Source organism: Chionomys nivalis, chromosome 16 (genome assembly GCF_950005125.1).
Source record: "Chionomys nivalis chromosome 16, mChiNiv1.1, whole genome shotgun sequence".
NCBI lineage: Eukaryota > Metazoa > Chordata > Mammalia > Rodentia > Cricetidae > Chionomys > Chionomys nivalis.
This window is the reverse complement of record NC_080101.1, coordinates 20,503,848-20,524,380: the sequence shown is the minus strand read 5'-3', so window position 1 is coordinate 20,524,380 and position 20,533 is coordinate 20,503,848.

The window sequence follows — 20,533 nt, the reverse complement described above, 5'->3', positions numbered from 1 at the left end:
TTTAAACTAAAATCAGTGAAATGTAGTTCATAACCATTTATATATGTGTATATACTATTCATATGTTGACACTTGTTCACTCATTATAATTAATCATAGAGAATGAGAAAAGTAATCATTCATTTTTACAACTGTTTATTAAACATTTGACAAATCAGGAGAGGTGAGTTCATAAAAATCAGTAAATAATATATAGTCTTTCTTGTCACTAAGTTTTGAGAAAAAAAAGAGAAGTATAAATTTTAAATTGAATCATATTTCAAGTACTAGCCCTAGAATCTGACACACAGTATAACAGGGTTAAGTGTGTGCTCAGGCAGGGCATAGCAGCACACACCATTAATCTCAGCACTTAGGAGGCAGAGACAGGAATATCTCTCTAATTCCAGGCCAGCCTGGTCCACTCTCTTGAAAGAAAAATCAAAGTATATGCTTGAGTCAAAAGATCTTGGAACTAAGTTTTAAAAGAAGAGAATGAATATAGTTTATATAAAGACTGAAGTTAATTGGAGACAGAAAGAACATTAAGGGGCAAACCATGGAGGCATGGGGTAAGGTTAGGCTGGCAGATCACAGGCATTTAATATGACTTGTTTTCAGGGCATACACAAGGAAATATTAGTAATGCAGCAAGAAATCTTATGGTCTTTTCAAATAATTCAAATCTTCATATGCAAATCATAAAATTTAACTTCTACCATGTGGATTTGGGAAGCTATTTGCAATAGTATGAACACACTTTTCTCTCAAAATACAAACTTAGTACCAGTGTGTCAAAATATATTTGAGTAGCATCTTTGGGGTTTGATCTAAAATGATGCCTTTGAATTAAGTCAGGACATATTGAGGCCCCTCTCACCTGTTAAAATACACTTCAGAAATGCTGATGTAGCTATTTCATATATAAATAGAGAAAACCTAATTTATTGCTTAAACTACAGGTACTTTGGTAAATGTGAATGGTTGTTATTATCAGGTTCACAAGAATATATCAGAGCTTCACTGGGAAAGAAAAGGTAAGCAATCATTTTCTTTTTTTATTGGATATATCATTAGAATGCATTGGAAAATTTTTCCACTCTCTGTGGATATAATAACTATATGGAAATTAGGTACTGAAGACAGGGGAGCAGGGGACAATCAAGAGAGTAGCTTTTCAATAGATTAATCTGGCTGAGTAATTGGATAGACATGTAAGTATGTTTGGATGCTCACCTTAATAGACCTGGATGGAGGTGGGTGGTCCTTGGACCTCCCACAGGGCAGAGAAACCTGCTTGCTCTTTGGGCTGAGGAGGAAGGAAGACTTGATTGGGGGAGGGGGAGGGAATGGGAGGTGGTGGCGGGGAAGAGGCAGAAATCTTTAATAATTAAATTAATTAATTAATAAAAAAAATCAGCAAGGAAAAAAAAAAGAGACCATTTAAAACAAGTAGAATGAGGGATACTGCTCCCACTGCTTGAAAGATGTGACGTGATCTGCAAGTCCTGATGGTCCCTGTGGGAGATTCCCTCTCCTGATGGAATTGTCTGCAAAGAAACTGCTACCATTTGCTTCTTTCCTGATCAGAAGCTGTTTGTTCAAATAAATGGGTATACATTATTTTCACTTGAAACAGCAGGAAATTAGAAAAACGTATTCTCCCAGTATCAAAACTTTTAAGAAACAGATCCAGCTTAACAGTTGCTGTGAGACTTGCTTCCTAATGGAGCTATTGATCTTCATCCTTCGAATAGCACATGACTCTCCTAAAGGGAAAAGAAGATCATTTGCCTAATACAACCCTCTGGAATCTTTGATCTTGACAATAAGGTGTCATTTGAGACAGCATTATAAAGGACATGTCTTGCTGTATAAAGATAACTCAGAAAAAGCAAATCGACATCACTTATATAATAGATTATAGAAGCAAAGATTGTATTCAAGTGATAATTAATAACTACATCTACAATGATTATACATAAGAAAATTTTGAAAATTGTTAAAAGACGTTATCTTGAAAATAATTCATGTTTATTTTAGAGAGTTGATTATATGACTTCCTTAATAAAGTATGATTTTATTCTAACTCTATAGAGGTTCATAATAATAAAAGGAATTAGAATCTGGTTACTTTTGGTGTGTGATGTTTTTAATTTGCAAGATTTTTATAATAAAGTTAATAAAAGGAGACAGAAGTATAAATACATATGTATACATATGCACATATACACATATATAAATATGTAAACATGTACTACACTATACATGTGTGCAAATGCTTATTAAACCATTCCAATTTTAAAATGCCACTTCCATTAAGGAACTGGCAAAAATGCTGCAAAACATGGCTAACAAAAACATCTGTGCTTAATTTGCACACGTATTTTCTCCTATATTCTAGTCAGCAAGTGAGCACTATAAAAATGTATGCTTTTACTACTCATGTGTCTCTTCTGTCTAGGTCTATCCAGGAGATATATCAAGAAAGATGTTACTTAACTTTGAAAATATCAAAATCCCACCCTGGATGATATATGATAGGTGATTAATTCAACTTTAAGGAAAAATCTTGAATTCTATACCTTAACAGGTGGCCCTGTCCTATTTTCTTCTGGAAAGGTTCCTTTCACTTTCCTGCTTATGAGAATGTTCGATCATGCACATTCTTACTCGGGTCTTAGAAAAATCTTGTCTTTCATAGATTTTTTTTCCATTCAAAAAAAAAGGAAGTGCTTTTAAGATATGGCATTCTCGTTCTGCATATTTCTTCCCTTGTCGCACTGTAAACGCAGCATTCATCCCTTTAGTTTTTGAGCCAACATTTATAAAGTGGCCAGTTGTGTACTAGGAGCTAGGCTACCTGCCAGAAATAAAGAAGCCACAAAAGAACAGGGTAGAAAGGCCGTTTAACAATATTGTAATGGGAAGCAAGGAACTTGATAGGATAACAAAAGGTAATTATCATTACTGCACAGATCTCATTACAGCCAAAGAAAGAAATCTCAAAGGCTTTGGAGAAGAGAAAGAAGAAAGAGAGAGAGGTAGAGGGAAGGAGGGACAAAGAGAGGAAGAGGAAGAGAGAGAGAGGGAGAGAGAGAGGGAGAGAGAAAAGAGAGAGAGAGAGAGAGAGAGAGAGATTCACCCCTCACCCCCAAGGCATTAGAAAACCTCAAGAATACAGCTTTTATTTGAGCTGCCCAAGATCCGGGACAGAGACGCTATATAATAACACAGGAAAGCACACAGTGTAAAGAATGGTACCCTGTTACAAAGTCATGGCTTTGAAATCATAAACAGGAGTAAGAGCCAGTGAGAAGATCTTTGCCATGAACAGGTACTGTGTTAAATTACAAAGTAGTGTTTATTTATGTGTGGAAGACTGTAAGCTTGCCTGTTCTCTTTGAAGTAATATATTTTAGAATTGGTTTTCCCCTTCCAATTCAGTAATAAAGTTATAGGATATTCTCTCCAATAACCTAAAATAAAGAACCATTAAAATTCAAAACACAGAGCTATCCTAACAGTGATCCTCCAAATCACTTTGAGCAAATTGTCACATTCATGAAAAATTTAAGGTACAACCAGGAAGCTTAAGCCCTACATAGTGAACAAAAGATCACGAAGGAATGTTGAGAGATGGAAAAATAGTCTTCCCCAGGGAAGAGCACAGCAAATGATTATTTAACACCAAGTGGTCAGTTCTAAAGTGTGTGTGTGTGTGTATACTATATATATATATATATATATATATATATATATATATATATATATAGTTGTGTATATCTGCATACATACATATATGTATATATGTAAAAATAACAAAGAAAGCATGATATTTGAGAGGGAAAGAAGCATTGGAGGGGATAGAAGGAGGAAAGGGAAGGGGAAATACTAAAAAGTAATTACTGTTTAGTTAAAATTTAATAAATTTTTTTAAAAAAAGTGAGTAAAAGATCAAAGTCTGCCAGATCTAGGTACAGTGTGTGTCTTTAACACATAAAATTAATGTTGCCCCACCTGTGCATTGCTATGGGCAGCCTAGTTAAATTATCAGAGATTTTTAAGGACAGAATTTGGGTCTAAATGAATTACCCTGTGGCAGAGCAAACGGGCAAACCTGAATTTGTTCCTGGTGAGTTGCACAAAACACCTTCAGAGTAACTCTTAAAATGTCAGAACAGGCTCTGAGAAATACATAGGAAAAGAAGATCCAGAAGTCTCACATGCAAGTGCCCCTTAAGAGAACATCCTACTGTGATTCAACAGCAGCTGATTCTAGGAAAAAGTTCAGCAGTTTTTTTCTACACTAGAAATTATAAAGACATCAGCTCATTATATTTGGAAGTTATAACCCCCCCAAATAACCAAATATAAGAGAAACATAAGCATATAATATAGAAACTGACATTTATTTTTTTTTCTGATTTGATCTAACGAGTTGACAAAGCATTCTAAATACTGTCTAGATGCTGTGACATAGCAAGTCCGATGAGCACAGTAGACAGCAAAGAACACACACAGAGCCCACACTGACCCTTTGCTGCTCTGCTTTGCAGGCTGTGGCACCAAGAACTGGAGTCTGTTTCTCCGTCCTTTGTTTATTTTTTATTTTATTTTTATTTTTTATTTTTTTATTTTTTTTTGGTTTTTGAATCAAGCGTTGTGAATTGTCTTGATCCTCAGAGAACTGTGAATCATACTCGGCCACCTGCAAGCTTGAACCTTCAGTGTGTTAGCATGCTTTCCACTTTGGAACTCTGAATACTAGCAGATGATCAAGCCTCGGCCAGTTTACTACACAAAGAAAGATGTCACCTTGGAGCAGCCAGCATTGTCTTCCCGCCAGGGAGCTCAGATCATGAGCAGACCCAGCTGAGATAAATTGTGCCTATCTCATTGCCACCTCACAGCTGACCAGAGCTCCTGAATAGTGATAAATTGTTCTTGTTTTAAAGCACTTGGTTTTGGGGTGGCTTGTTATGTTGCAATAAATAAGGGATTCGAAAACCATTCAAAATCTTAAGTGATACTGTGGATCCAGGCAATGATCATCAAATATTTCTGAAGCTGTAATTCTAGGGTGTCATTCATGGCAGAAGTGATTTTTATAAGATTTTAAAGAAAGTGTCAGTGAATCTGCATCAAACAGAGCATTAAAACCTAACTAGTCATATTTTAAAATGCATAAAATTAGGAAAATGTGGCAATAATTTAATGTATAGTGATTTAAAATGTGCTATCAGAGATGAGAGTAAATATATCTAATAATTTTGAACCATAATATCTTAAGATTTTGGGCAAAATTCTTATAGTATAAACTAAAAGGTACATGTTGTGCATAAGAAGGAAATATTAATGCATTCAAATAATTATACCATTATAAGTTCAAATTCTTTATGTAAATACAGTAATGCATTTTTCCTTTTATTGATATTTGTTTTAATAAACATCAGTTATCTAAGGCAGAAAATTTATAAGCAAATTATTTTTATCAATTTATGCTTTGAATAATAGAAGTCATTTGTAGGATTATAAATAAATTTAAGATTAACTAGAAATTGGAATTTATGGCATATTAGCCCAGCTTTTGGAATTAATATTCTTCCCCATTCAGAGGACCACTTAAGAATTTGGAAAATGTTAGAAAATGCATTTACAATATATTTGCCCATATTTAATGTGAGAATGTAAACATTGTGCTCTGCGAGAAAAGACAATGGCCAAACTCTCAGTCCAAAACAAAATTAATCATTTTACCAGTGGTAGTTCTGCATATCACATTTATTGGAAAGTATGGCATGCCTGCAAAGATGAGAGACACTTAGGCAATTTCAATAAGCGAAGTGCTAACAGTTCACTCACTAATTTTATCTAGCAACCCTCATCCCATGTCCAACCACAAAATTCTATTTTCAGTCTTGTAGGTGACTGTGAACCATGCACTCTATTAAATTCTCAGTGTAAGCATGTCTATTCTCATGTGAATATGTAAGGAACAGCTAAGCAATATCTCATATTTTCTTTAAATTATTACTTTACATGTGAACCAATAGAAATATAGAGGATTAGAATTACTTTTTAATAGAGACAATATAGAAAATAAACTATAGTCTCTAGAAAATAGCAAATATATGTTTTAAAACTGTAAAATATTGTACTCTCGTGGAGATGATTGGTTAACATTATATGCACTAATATGGTGAACAAGTCCATGCATTAGAATGTGAAACCAAGGAAATCACAAAAGAACTTTATATCTAATGTATTTGTTTTAATATTATTTCCAAAATTTCAAAACTAAGCTATATTAAATAATTCACAATTCACCCATAAAAGAAATACTATTTGTTATTATATCTCTCTATCTAGAAGTGAGATCCCATGAGATTTTCACTGCCTGTGTTAGCCTATTAGTATTTTCTCAGGTCTTGTTTAGGCAGCCATATTGTTGGATGGAGATTTCTTTATTCTTGGACACAGTCTTACAGCTGACTGTGTGGTCCTCTGGTTCTTACAATGTTTATGCCTCCTCTTCCCTCACTACTTGAACTGTAAGTGTAGAAGTTACATCATAGATGTAGCAGCTGGGGCTGGTTATGCAACATTCAGCTGGTCTATGCATTTTGAGCAGTTATATTTATCTGAAGTGGTCTCTGTCTACTGAGAAGAGGTTTTGATGAGGGGTGAGAGCTATACTTAGCTGTGGGTGTAAGGATAAGTTTTAGCATACATCTGAGAATTATGATGGTCTAGAAAAGTAGCAGTAGTATGTTCTCTAAGGTCTATGACCTCCTTAGCCCTGGACAAGTGGCTAGCTAGTTTCCCAGTATAAGACACGAATTTTTCTATTATTGAGTGCATCTTACGTCTAATTTGACAGCTGCTGGCTACTACCAAGATGTAAGGACCAATATTGAACCTTCATGAATATTTTTTGATTGTTCATAAGTTATAAAAACATAAATTCAAGAAAAGAAAGAAACTGTGATAATATATTAATATAGGGTATGACCTCTTTAGCAGATGCCTAAGATAGTTTAAGAAACTATGGGAAATGTGCATGAGATATTATAAAGGTAGACATTGTCAATTTTGTATACATATGAGTCACATAGTCATTCTAATATTTCTAGAAGCTACATTTTAAAAGCAAAGAGAAAACATGAAACATTTTAATAATGTATATTAATGCAAAATATTAAATGATCAATGATTAATCTAGAAGTTTATATTCACAATGTTTTCATTTTATGACTTTCCTTTTGTAACTGTATATTATATATTATTTTTAAGTTTTAAGTTTTATCCTTTCATAATTTCATACACAATATTTTATCATATTCATACCCATCTCGACCCAATTCCAGTCCCTCCTCTGTAACCTCTCTCACCTTCTTTATTTATTAATTTAGTTATATTTTATTTATTTATTTTTCTTTAGTTATCAACTTATTTTTTAGCAGACTATTTTGCAGCACAAATATCCTAGTGTTCTGGCTCTTGCGCTCTTTCTACACCTTTCTTCTACAATGTCCCACGATCCTTAAGTGTATGGTTGTGTTGTAAATGTATTACTGAGGGGGCAGGCACTCCATAGTCAATTGCTCTCTGCATTTTGGCAAGTGATGACTTTCCATAACGGTCTTGGCTTGCTGCAAAAAAAAAAAAAAAAAAAAAATATCCTTAAGGAGGGGTCAGAACTATGCTTATCTTTTGTAGGAGAAAATAGAGGCATGACCTGGCAGTCAGCCTACCTGGCACACCGCTTCTTAAAAGGAAGCATGACACACCATGGCCAAGAAGTCAGAACACAGAATTCTGAAGTAGCTTGAAGCCAGTCGTTGGTCCCTGGCCCAGGGATGAGTCTGCATTCTCTACTTCTCCTCTAATGTGTTTCTTCCACAGCATAGAGACCCTGGTGGTATGAGAGCTCACTATCCAGTACAAAGTAATGTGCTAACCAATCTCAGTCAATAGGCTTCCAGTATATAAGTAGCTGTTCATGAACAAGAGAGCAGACTCTGTTCCCTGCAACTGTTAAAGTGGCTTATCTCCACACCCTTTACTGACTCATGGGCACTGCAGTCTTGTGGCAGGAGCACCCAGGTAACAATGGCAATCTTTCGATACAAGGATACATATTTATAGTACAGATGGAAATTATACTGCTTCAGGAAATTGGAAGTAGTAGGTTCTCCTCTAAGTTCCATGGCCTCACCAGCCACTGTAAGTTTGCAGCACCATACATGGATTTCCTACTATTAAACAGGACTTATGACCAGTTAGGTGGCCAGCGGTTACCATTTGGATATAAAATCAAACCATTGCACCTTTTGTAACATGTCATTGTTGTCATTGTTGTGATTAGTGGATTCCTTCACATCCTGGATCCAAAGTGTATGGTATCTTCAGCATAGGTCTGATTTTTGTCTGGATAGCACTAAGGCCATCAGCAATACCTTGTCTTAGTATGTGCTGCCTTAGGGTCTTTTGTGATCCCCTGACCAACATGTTTGCCATGCCTGGCACTGAGGCTTTTATTAAATAATGTATAGATTTTGGAGAAAGCATTGTCACCACAAGTGGAGGCATAATTTCAGATTTTGTATATACATATATGCATACATAATATATATCCATCCATATATATAATATTATATCATCTAATTTTAAACACTTTTTGAAATATCTGAGTGTTGTTGATTGTCCCCTTCTTTCATCTCCTCTGTGTTGCTACTCCTGTACCCTCTCCAGATAGGTCTTACCTACATGCTTTTTCTATTCCATTATAGTAATTGTACCCTACTATTCTCTCTTGTGCTTCTATTAATCTATGAAACTGGATACTTTAAATAGACAGCACACCTTAGTCTGTAACCACATGTTACCGTGCCAGTTATTGCATGTGGCTAGGGATATACTCTGTAGAAAATGTTGAGTAAGGTTACATTTTGTCAGTTTTTTATTATTATCATCCAGCTTTTAAGGTAGAATTTTAAAGATTTGTTTAAACAAAATAAAAAAGAAGCAACATTCCCAACAAAATCAATCAGTAACAACAAAATGAACACACTATCCATTTCATTTTTATCAAAGAGTTATAGGTCTTTATATCAGACTCACTGTAAACTGGCATCCTTCTTGGGATGAGCTCTGGTTGTGAACAGGAGGACCTATTCACTGTTCACATATTGGAGTGAGCGCCCTTCACAAGGCAACTTATGATTATGTACCAGCACCGGGAGAGCACACCTGAAGGGTCACAGTGCGATCATATCAACCAGCATATATAAATCCATCTATGTTTATATGCTTTGAGTAATTGCAGGTTACAGGAATAATGTGAACACATGTACAACCTTTTAAATATTTATTTTATGTTTAACTTTGTGTGTGTGTTATGTGTGCATGAGTGCAGATGCCTACAGAAAGAAAGAGTGTCATTAGAATTCCTGAGCCTGGAGCTGTAGGTTGTTGTGATATCTGGTTTATGGGAACTGAACATGGGTCCTCTGCAATAGTGTTGAGTTCTCTTAATCACTTAATCTCTCCAATGCCCAAATTTACAATTTTTGCCAATCTCTGAGGATTATGTTCAACACACCATTTCCAAGTTTTCCTGGAGAAGTGATAAACTTTTAGTATGTCATAAAGCTAAACTAACTCATCATACTGAATCATCCACTATAGAATTGAATGTGCATTGTTTTTGACTGAAATAAAGGACTTTAGTAACTGGATCATAAATACTTGAAAGCATTCTTTTCCATAAAATAATTCCATAGAAAGACTCATTGAAAATGGCAATGAAGCAAAGATGCCATGGTCACGGAAAACATTTTGGCTGAAGTACCAGAATTAAAACCATATTTATTCACTGTGTGTGTTCTATAAAATCTTTCACTCTGAAAGCCAAAGCCTGTCCGCTGAACAAAGTAAACCCTAGAGCCTCAAATACACTGCCATAAACCTGCTGATCCATTTTAGAGAAGACACTGAACTCAAGCCCTTGGGTTCACACTACACAGAATATCTAATGCGTTCTGGCAAACCAGTATAATCCCACAGTCCAATTAAATGCCTAAAGTAAGGCTACTGCATAAAAGCTTCTCAGAACGTCTTCCACTGAGTACTAAAGACAAAGGAAGAAAGGAAAAGCAGAAAGTCATTGATTATCACATGCCAGATTATTGTAAGCACATTAAGGGTATCTCGGCTAATCCTCATTACACTATTTAGGAAAGCACATGTCTTTAATTTTTAGAAAGAGCAATATGCTTCAACAAATTATTCCAAAGTCATATAAAAGTATAGGAGAGCTGAATTTCCAAAACAGGGTTAGTTTAATGCCGATAGCCAGACATTTGTGACTGCTCAGTAACATTTTGTTCTATAATTAGGTGACCTCAGGTTGCAACTCAATACTGCAGAAAGCTTGCAGATAGAAGGCACGGTTGGTGTTTTGAAAGCAAAAGTCAGAAATGTAAAAGCTAATGAATCTATAGACCCAACTGTTCCTCGCATTGGCAATAATGGAGAAGAGATTTTAGGCTCTATGATTTGGCTAATTAGCACACCTCTCAGGTGGTAAAATTGATAGCCTTCAGCTTGGTATGTTTTAATGCCACCTGAAGCATGCTGCTATCATTTAGAAGAATACTGCCTGCCAAGCACCCCAGTTGAGTTGAGTTCACATAATTACTCAAGCATCATAACCAGTGTACTGTTTTCCAGAGTGTGAAGCAGGAATACGCAAACTTTGTTTCTCATTTAATGTTAAGGGTTTCATAGAAACCCTTTAGTGATAACGGAAGGTGCCAATAATTTATAAATAAAATGTAATAATATAACTAGAACTATAACAAAGGTATCAGCTAGCAAGATGATTGATTGCATATGTTGTACCAGCATCGTCACTCTCACTTTCCCAATGGGCAAACCGAGAGCAGAAGTAACTATAGTGTTTGCCACAGCACACAGATTTTGAGTGTTTGTGAATCCAGAGCAGATGGCATTACTCCTCACCTTGTATTCTTAGTCACCTTTTTCAGTGGTTAACAACTTCAAAGATAGGAATTTCTCTTATATATCTACCAATATACTCATTAGTGACTTCTGAAAAATAAAATTAAAATCGCTAGCTCTTATTTTCAACATTAAAATGAACATAGACTTGGAGAGGTTGCTCAGCAAGTAAAGACATGTTTCACAAAGCCTGGTCCTGAGACTCATGTGGTAGAAAGAGAACTGACTTCTGTAAGCTGTCTTCTGAACTCCACACATGTGCTGTGCCATGCTTACATGCGCACGTGTACACAGACACACACACACACACACACACACACACAAAGTAAATAGCTTTAAAATGTTTATTTAAAATGAACATAAGTTGTTTCAATATATCAACCATACATTTGGCTTAAGATTATTCTATTATTCTACTTGAAGTCATGTATGGTAGCACATGAAAGGACGCCTGTACTCCAGCATGGAATGTTCAGCATTCTGAAAATATTGACAAAAATTTGGAAGTAAAGTTTTTTCTTTTGTAATTAATTTTACTTATTACTATTTATTTTTGAAAACATTTTATATATATGTCTAGATAAAATCTATTACTCTCTCTCCCTCTCTCTTAAGCTCTTCCCAGGACTCTTTATCAATTTTAATCTCACCCAACTTCATGATCTTTTATAATTTTTATTAATTACTTTTTACCCTGTTGAGTGCAATTAGTATTTCCCATATATCTTTGGGTTTGAGGTTAACCTTGGCGGCATGGAAAACCTATCAGTGTCCACACTGCTAAAAAAAGAAAGAAAATGACTCTCCCCCTCCAGTATCCATCAACTGACACTATCCCCTCAACTACTGGGGATACCTCCTAAACACCTCTTTACTCCTACTGGAATTTATAACTGGCTTTATCTGTGCAAATTTTGTGTAGATAACCGAGGATACCAGCCATGTTATATTCAGAAGACAACATTTCTCCTCATTTTCTGGATCTCACATGCTGTCTTCCATTTTATTCATGATGTTCTCTGGCCCTCAAAGAAAAGGGGGTTGATATAAACATTCCATCTACAGATGACCAAACATAGTTACTTATTCTCAGTACTTTTAGTAGTAGTAAGGCATCGCTTCTTTAACCACTGCCTACTGGGATAACAAGTTTCTAAGAGACCAAGGTTGGGAACAGCACAATCTGTGGAATACACAAAAGTATTTAGAAGGAAGTTTGACAGCATGAACATTTAGCAAAGCATTAAAAGTTTCTCTGTGATGACATATGACTTTTCTAGAATGTTCCCTTTCCTCTATTACACCAGTGTTTATATTACAATATGCAGGGTTAAGTACTAGATAAGATCTTGGTCTGGGTCTTGTGACTCTGGCTAGGAGAGATTAGGGAATGAAAGATAGATGGATAAGACACATGTACAATGAAGGTGGGGTCAGTTGGGATTCTCTAATACTACCATAACTTGGAATCTCAGCATGTTCATGAAGCATTGCACAGTGAGAAATGGTTAGCCAGTTTGGTAGGAAGTATACACAGTCAAAGTATCAGGTTGTAAACATCCAGAGGAAATAGTCACCATTGTTAATCTTTGCACACCCTGATCAATAGTTTATAAGCATGCAGATTCAGACTCCTGAACAAAGCTTTGTCATGCCTCTTGAGCCTACCACATATGTGTAACAACTTTCCTAAATTCCCATGAGTCAGCTCTAGAGGCTGTGGCCATGCCAATGTGCACATATGCACAAGAATTCACTTACTCAGGGCTTCCTCTGGCCTCTACAGCTGATGTCTTCTCTAACCCTGGAGCTTGCATTGAACTTTCCAGAACTATGAAAGGAAGGTTTCCAAGTCAGATCAAGAATAATTTCCTTGTGTCTTGCCACCAAAGTGTATGGTTTCCTTAACAGTAGGGTGTGACACTCCAGTTATGCTGGACAAACAAGAACATTGACAATAATCTATTGTTTTGGGTGCCACTGAAGCCTCTCTAACCAAAAACCCATTGGGAGTAAGACAAACCTGGGACTGAGATTTTTAATCTAATGAGCCACGACTTTTGGGAACAAAATTATTAACTAATGTGGAGTACCTCTGTTAAAACCTCTTTCTTTCATATATAATATATGATATAATAACATAGATGATAGATGATAGATAGATAGATGATAGATAGATAGATAGATAGATAGATAGATAGATAGATAGATAGATAGATAGATAGATAGATGATATATAGTTAGATAGATAGACAGACAGACAGACAGACAGACAGACAGACAGACAGATAGATAGAGAGAGAGATATCTTATAAAATTAGTGGTACTCCATAATGTTTCTTCATATATCCTAAGCTTGTTTAACTCAGCCACTACCCCTCCTTTTCTCACACCCACTTAAACTTTTAATTCCCAATAGTCTCACCATTTTCTTTCTTATTGACATATGTTCTATTATCCTTTTTTGTACTGCTATTTTTTTTAAAAGCTGCATGATCATCACCACTTTCCTCACTTTCTTTATTTTCATCAACTTTGCCTCTGGCTTTTCAGGTCTAGGTCCACACTACCTCACTGAGTCTTTCTGCCCCCAGTCTTCTCACTCTCTGAGTTCTTCTCACATATATTTCTATTATCCTCTATTAAATCCATCCCATGTCAATGTTCTGTCTGTAATTTCCTCAGTTTCCCATGTACTTCATTTACACAAAGCAATAGAATTGAAATTCGGCCCTTTATTTAGGGCAGAAAATGGGGTATTTGTTTTTCTTTGCCTAGGTGACCTTACTCAGTATAATTTTGCTTTCATTGTATCAACTTATTTATCTTTAAAGCTGAGCAATAATCAATTGTGTACAACATTTTGGGTTTCATAATGGTATTTTACTTCTGACTATCCTGGAACTGGCTCTGTACACCAGGGTGACCCTGAAATCCGAATCTGCCTTCCAAGTACTGGAATTAAAGGCATGCACCACCACTCCAGGCTATAATGGGATTTTCAGACAGAGTTTTAAGTGTGAACTTTTAAAATTATATCTATGAATCAATGGTAGATGCGTGCCATTATGCATTTATCAAACTCATAAAATGTATAACTCTCAGGCAAGCTAATGCTAACTATGGATGCTGGGTGACAATGATAAACACTGCCTAAGTCCACTTACAATATGTGCAACACCATACACAATGTTCACATTGCAGGAAATAGTGGAAGTCCGTGGGGACTCACATTTTACTTAACTTTTATTTGAAATTAAAATATCTCTAAAAGAAATTGATTAAAAATTAAAAGAGCAATGGAGATAAGACTGATTAGTACTTACCTATCATCCGGAAATTTCTGAATTACATCCCTTGCACTACATATTGCAATATGTAGTGTTGGCTATAGGCCTATAATGCAGGCCTCTGAAGATGCACAAAAATTAGGAGGACATGTCAGTCTAGTCTACACATGAGTTCGAGACCATCCTGGGCAACATGACACCCTGTTTCAAGTGGGGTGTCAGTGAAGGAGCAGTGAGATAGCTCAGCAAGTAAAAGTACCTGTTTCCAAACTTGACAATCTAAATTCAATTCCACTGTCCCATTGAGGAACTGAAAAGGGACTCCTTGTGGAACTCCCTCCTATTGTCTTGTGACCTCCTCATTGTGATGGTGAAGGGAATCTTTCACTGCTTCTGGTTCTCTTGAGCTCCAGCTGTGCAAGTTCAATTGACAGCAGTCTTAGTAATGCAACTTAAGGAGATATTACCCTCCTTGGGATACTGTTAACTGACTAATAAAACATGTCCCTCTGGTGTCCATAGCACAAGCAAAAGAGACACACATAACTTGTTTTATTGTTAAGAAAGCATTTTAATATAAATATGTCCTTATGGAGAAACTATAGCGAAAATCAGATTTTCAAGGAATTTCACATTGTGATATAGAATCTTAGTTTCTAATATTGTCTGACTCCACTATCAGGGTCATTCTCACTAGTATGTCATGATGTGAATGCATGCTACTTACAGAATACTAGGTCTGGGTGTCTGTTTCTCTTCTGCTCATGCTAGAAATTTCTGAACCTGCTTTCCAAGTCCTGCAATCCTCACTTAAGGAAAAATGAAATTTTCATTATTTGCCTATGCTATGGGCCCAGAGGGCACTGGACATTCTGATTGGCTACAGCTCCCACTGCACTGTGGTGATCTCTGTATCATGGTTTAATTTGGATCTGGAAAGAGACCTTCTTATCTCACACTTGCAATCACTTTCACTTCTTCCTTGTATTTGTCTCATTCTGCTAATAGGGTATTCCTTAGGGAAATTAGCAGTAATAGTACTGAAGTTTTCTTCTGACGGAGCTTTTGCCAGTATTTTAGCCAGGATACTGAGAAGTACCATCAGAGAAACATGGAAGATATGACCTCCATTAATTCCCCCAAGGTAACTGTGAAGCTTTCTCACTCTGATTTTGTAGATCCACACCCCTAGAAATGAAGAAAAATACCCAAGAACACTGAGGTCTAGGTGGCTGACAAAAGATTTGTGGAACACACTTTGGATAGGACATTCTTCAGGACAACTCGGTCAATGTCCCTATTTTTCTGACTGGAATTACTGGAACATTTATGTTATTTTGGTGTCCCCTCTGCATCTGATGCAATATAAATATCATTTAAGCTAAAAAAAAAATTATTGTTATCTATTTTGCTTTCTGTTCTCATTTCTACAGAGGGACCCTTTGCAAGGCTGTTATCAGTAGACCAGTCTTTCTCTTATTTCCAGTAAAAGACTCTATAAGCAAGAGCTCAAGAGTAAGCCTGCTCATCTCTATTTAGAACTCAGATTCTGACTTGTAGGTGGAAGGTTGTTAGAAGGATTTCCCATACCACTGACTTCTGTGTATCATTGCCCAAACATCACTTCCTTACTCTAACACCTGACTCTTAATTCATTCTGTAGTAGGAGCTGCAGGCTGCATTCCTGCCACCCAGCTCCCGGCCGCCTGGCTAGCTTATGCCCCGAAATAACAACACACAAACTGCATTCTTTTAAACACTGCCTGGTCCATTATATCTAGCCTCTTCTAGGCTAATTCTCATGTATTAATTTAGCCCATTTCTAATAATCTGCGTAGCACCACTAGGTGCGCTTACCGGGAAAGATTCAGCATGTCTGACTTGGCGGCTGGCTGCATTGCGTCTGGCTCTGAGAGGAGCTGCCCTGCATCTGAGCTCACTTCCTCTTCCTCCCAGCATTCTGTTCTGTTTACTCTACCCACCTATGTTCTAACCTATGAGGCCAAGCAGTTTCTTTATTAATTAACCAACGACCTTCCTCCATCATTTCCCCTTTTTCTGTTTAAACAAAAAGGAAAGGCATTCACTTTAACATAGCAAAATTACATATAACAAAACAGTTATCAAGCAAGAATTACAGTTGACTGCTGCAGTTGTAGTGCTAATGTTATGAGAAAAGCAGCAACTTCTTTTTATTGGATTTAAGGCTCATCTTATGAGTTAAAATGCATGTCTGATGATGCAGCCAGCTGCCAGGTCAGACATGCTGAATCTCTCCCGGTAAGCACACCTATTGGTGCTATGCAGATTATTAAAAATGGGCTAAATTAATACGTGAGAATTAGCCTAGAAGAGGCTAGATATAATGGGTCAGGCAGTGTTTAAAAGAAAAAGAAATGCATGTCTGACACTGCTAACGTGGCTAAGAAGATTACTGATAAGCCATGGATCCTAGGGAAAACTATTCTACTGTTAGTCTTTAAATGAACATAGCAATAAAATGATCCTTAGTATCATATTGTTACAGACATAGACCAGTGTATCATTCAGCCATCATCATAAAAGCTTTTTGAAGTAGATGATAATTAACACAGAGGCACACAATTGGACAATGTGCAGAGGATGCGAAACTTTGAATTACTCACATCAACAAGGAATGTCTTCCTCAACCCCCTCCATTTCAGAGTTTGAAAGACGAGCCAGAAAAGTTGTAAGGGCCAGAGGTTGTAGATGGCTCTAGGGAAGCAATACCTTCCAGACACAGCAGGCCTGATGCACGTCTGAGCTGACAGAGACAGCACTTATAAGACCTGTACAAGTTCAAGTCAAGCAACATCCCCAGCATGAAGAAAGGGAAGTGAGCACAAAATCAAACCCATAAAGAAGAAACTATTTCCAGTTGGCACCTGTTGGGAAAGAACAGTTTTCTTCAGTTGCTGAATCAACCACACTTCCCTGGAAATCCCAGATCCAGGAAGAGTTGACCAACACAGGACTGATCCCAGGAATGTTCTATGAAGTGTTTGGGTGAAAACAAATGTAATCAAAATATAGTGTATACAAAAAGTTTCAAGTAATGAACATGAAATAAATTAGAAGAGAGATACATTCAATGAATGTGACTTTTAAATCTCTGTGTGATTAAACAAAAACTCTAGTTCAGGTATGTAGAAACTCCTTATGAATTATTGTTCAAGAACACCTAATAATACATGAAATAACCCTTTTCTTATTATTGACCTTGATTGTTTTTCAGAACTAGATCATTATACCCTGTTGCTGATGACATCACACAACTTGTTTGCATGATATGGACAAAGAGAGCCAGAATGGACTGAACACCCCTTTCCTGATAACTAGTTCTCATGGTACAGGAAGTATTGTGAAGGCTGTTGTAGCAACAAAGGCACAAAGACATCAATGGTCTTTCCTATCTGTGCATCCTATGGAAAATTGTATCAATCTGTCAGGAAGATGGCTCCTATTACACAATAATGTCATAATTGCTATGAAAGTAGACAATGCTCTCTGATTAGATTTGAGACCTTCTCAAAAGGAGAAAGTCCATAAACTGGTATTCTAAACCCTATAAAAATAATATGTAACCTGAAAGCATAAGACACAGGGAAGAAGAGAATGTAATTCTAAGGTTTATCTCAATGACATAGTGCCCAATCAACACCTTCTAAATGTATGTTCATATCCATAGACAGTTACCACTCAGCCTAAGTCATAGAGGTATCTATTTCTGGAGTATTGTGCTAAAATCATGGCCTTTTATCAGGACAATTTATTGAAAACAAGTAATAGTTGAGCATTCACCCCTGAAAAAGAAATTTATCCTTTTCTCTAAGGCTCTGGGAACATTAGAGAAGAGGGAACAGAAGGAGTTGGAAGATAAGAAAAACTATGAAAAGCTATCTTTGTAACATAGAAGCCATTGTTATTAGAAACTTTCAACAACTGTGAGTGACTGTACTGGGCCTGCACAAGAATGGAGCCATCAATATTTAGACAAGGGTGGAGGAAAAAGTCAAGGGGCTCCTCCCATCACTGATAAACTATTTCATATCTGTACATTCAAGTAACGAGTGATTCACTGCCTTCTAATGTACATTCATTGGTGGCCTTAATATATCCCAATGGGTAGTCCCAAGTCAATGTTCACACAAGTGACCTTGATTAAACCAAATAAGTCACAGACACACATGCGTGTGCATGCACACACACACACACACACAGCATACACACACACAGAGAAAGAGAGAGACAGAGAGAGAGAGAGAGAGAGAGAGAGAGAGAGAGAGAGAGAGAGAGAGAGAGAGAGAGAGAGAGGAAACAAAGTTATGAATACAGGGAGGATGGCATGTTAAAAGAGCTGAGGTGGGGGATAAAAGAGAGTTGGGGTGTAACCAGAATGCATTATATACATGTATGAAAGTGTCAAAAACTGACTTAAAAAGAATTGTTTGAGATAGTTGAAAATGGCTCATCCTGTGAATTTTGAAGGCAAGTAGCTTCAAGTGCCCTCAAAGTTCTCTACACGCACTGACACAGCTGTAGAAAGTTTAGTGCATTTTAATTAATTCTTTTAATGGGACTAACTTCAAATTTACTGAATAAAGTACATTGACAGAATCAAATGGGCTTTGGAAATGAATTTCTTATTATCCAGCTACCTTTGTAGATTCCCCAGATTCTAATCAAATTTTCTGCAGGTATTTTTCAATTACTATTTAATTCATTTTACAGTGTGTTTGCAATGTGTCTCTCATTTGGGAGATAGTCATTGATCTCACCTATCTAAACACTTCACTGTTTTTTCCTGGCCCAATTCTCTCAACTCTCTTTAACTCTAAAATCCTCAGCGTATCCTTTGAGATTGAAAAAGAAAACACTCTCTGATGTGTCTTGCATTTGAATTGTTATTTCACCCCTTAAAAGGCACACTTCGGGTTTATGGTTAAGAAGAGTATGGAAGCCATGATGACGAAAGGTCTGAGTCAATGACACTTAGGACGTGTTTGAGAAATGTAGGGGCAGCTCACACATAGAAGAAAGATGTGTTGAGCACTCCAGCTTGGACTGTTATCATAGATATCACTTAAGTATGAAAACACAGGCATAGTGTGTAGAAATTCAGAGGGCTGAATCAAGATCAATTTGCAAAGGCACAAGGGATGTAGACTTAGTATAATTACAATGAAAATTGAAATGGATAAAATGTGAAATACTGCACCATGACAATGGGTTTTTAATCACTGTATGTTGACTTTATTCAACAAATATTTACCTGGTTCCAACAAGTGACCCTATGGCACAGTGAGGGAATGAGAATTGAGACAGTTCAGATCTCGGCCTGTGCTCATAGCTCTAGACTTTAGATAATCTTGATTTGGGGAGGGGAGCACTTGCCATCAGTGTCTCGTTATAATTTGCAGGCTGAGCAATTACCACATTCTAGTAAGACTCTTGATTCTTTTCTTCTTCCAGTGGCCTCTGAGAACATTCATCGATATTTTCTCAGTCTGATCCAGTACAAAAACACATGCATATCTCAACTTCACTTTGTCCTTATGAGACTAAGCCAGGGTAATATATGAGCTATTTCATAATGGTTCAAGGACAATTAGTGGATTATTCAAATAATTAAATTTAGAAACCAGATTTGTGCTTCTGAAATAAAAATTTGCAGACCTGACACATCTTACAATGTACTTTAGAGCAGGGCTTTCAATGCCTAAATGTTCACTATAAATCATCTTGTTAAAAATGAGAAGGGCCGTAGTGTGAGATAGGGCATGATTTCCTAGGCTATGTTTTGGCTCCTCAAGTCACTCTGTTTACCATGCCCTGCACACTGACAATTTCCAGATGTCTTTTTAACAAGCAAAGGGACTGCTCCCCTTCTGTCAGTCTCCCTACATCAATTCAGATTTACCTCCGAGTGCCCCGGAGTACACAGGATCTGCTGGGGATCCGGTTCCGAGTGAGTGGGGCACTTAGAGAAAGGAAATCTCCTTTACATCCAATTTCTGTCAGCTTCTCAGCCCACATATATTTATCTCAGAAATATTTGACAGAATGGATATATCCTCTGTGATGACTCAATGTTTACTTCAGCCAAAAAAAAAAATGCCATGAAAATGTTATTTATAATCAGTACCTAAGAGAAAACAGAAGACATAGGCAAATAAATAAAAAACAGCCTCAAATAAAAGGACGTTAGTAGTAAC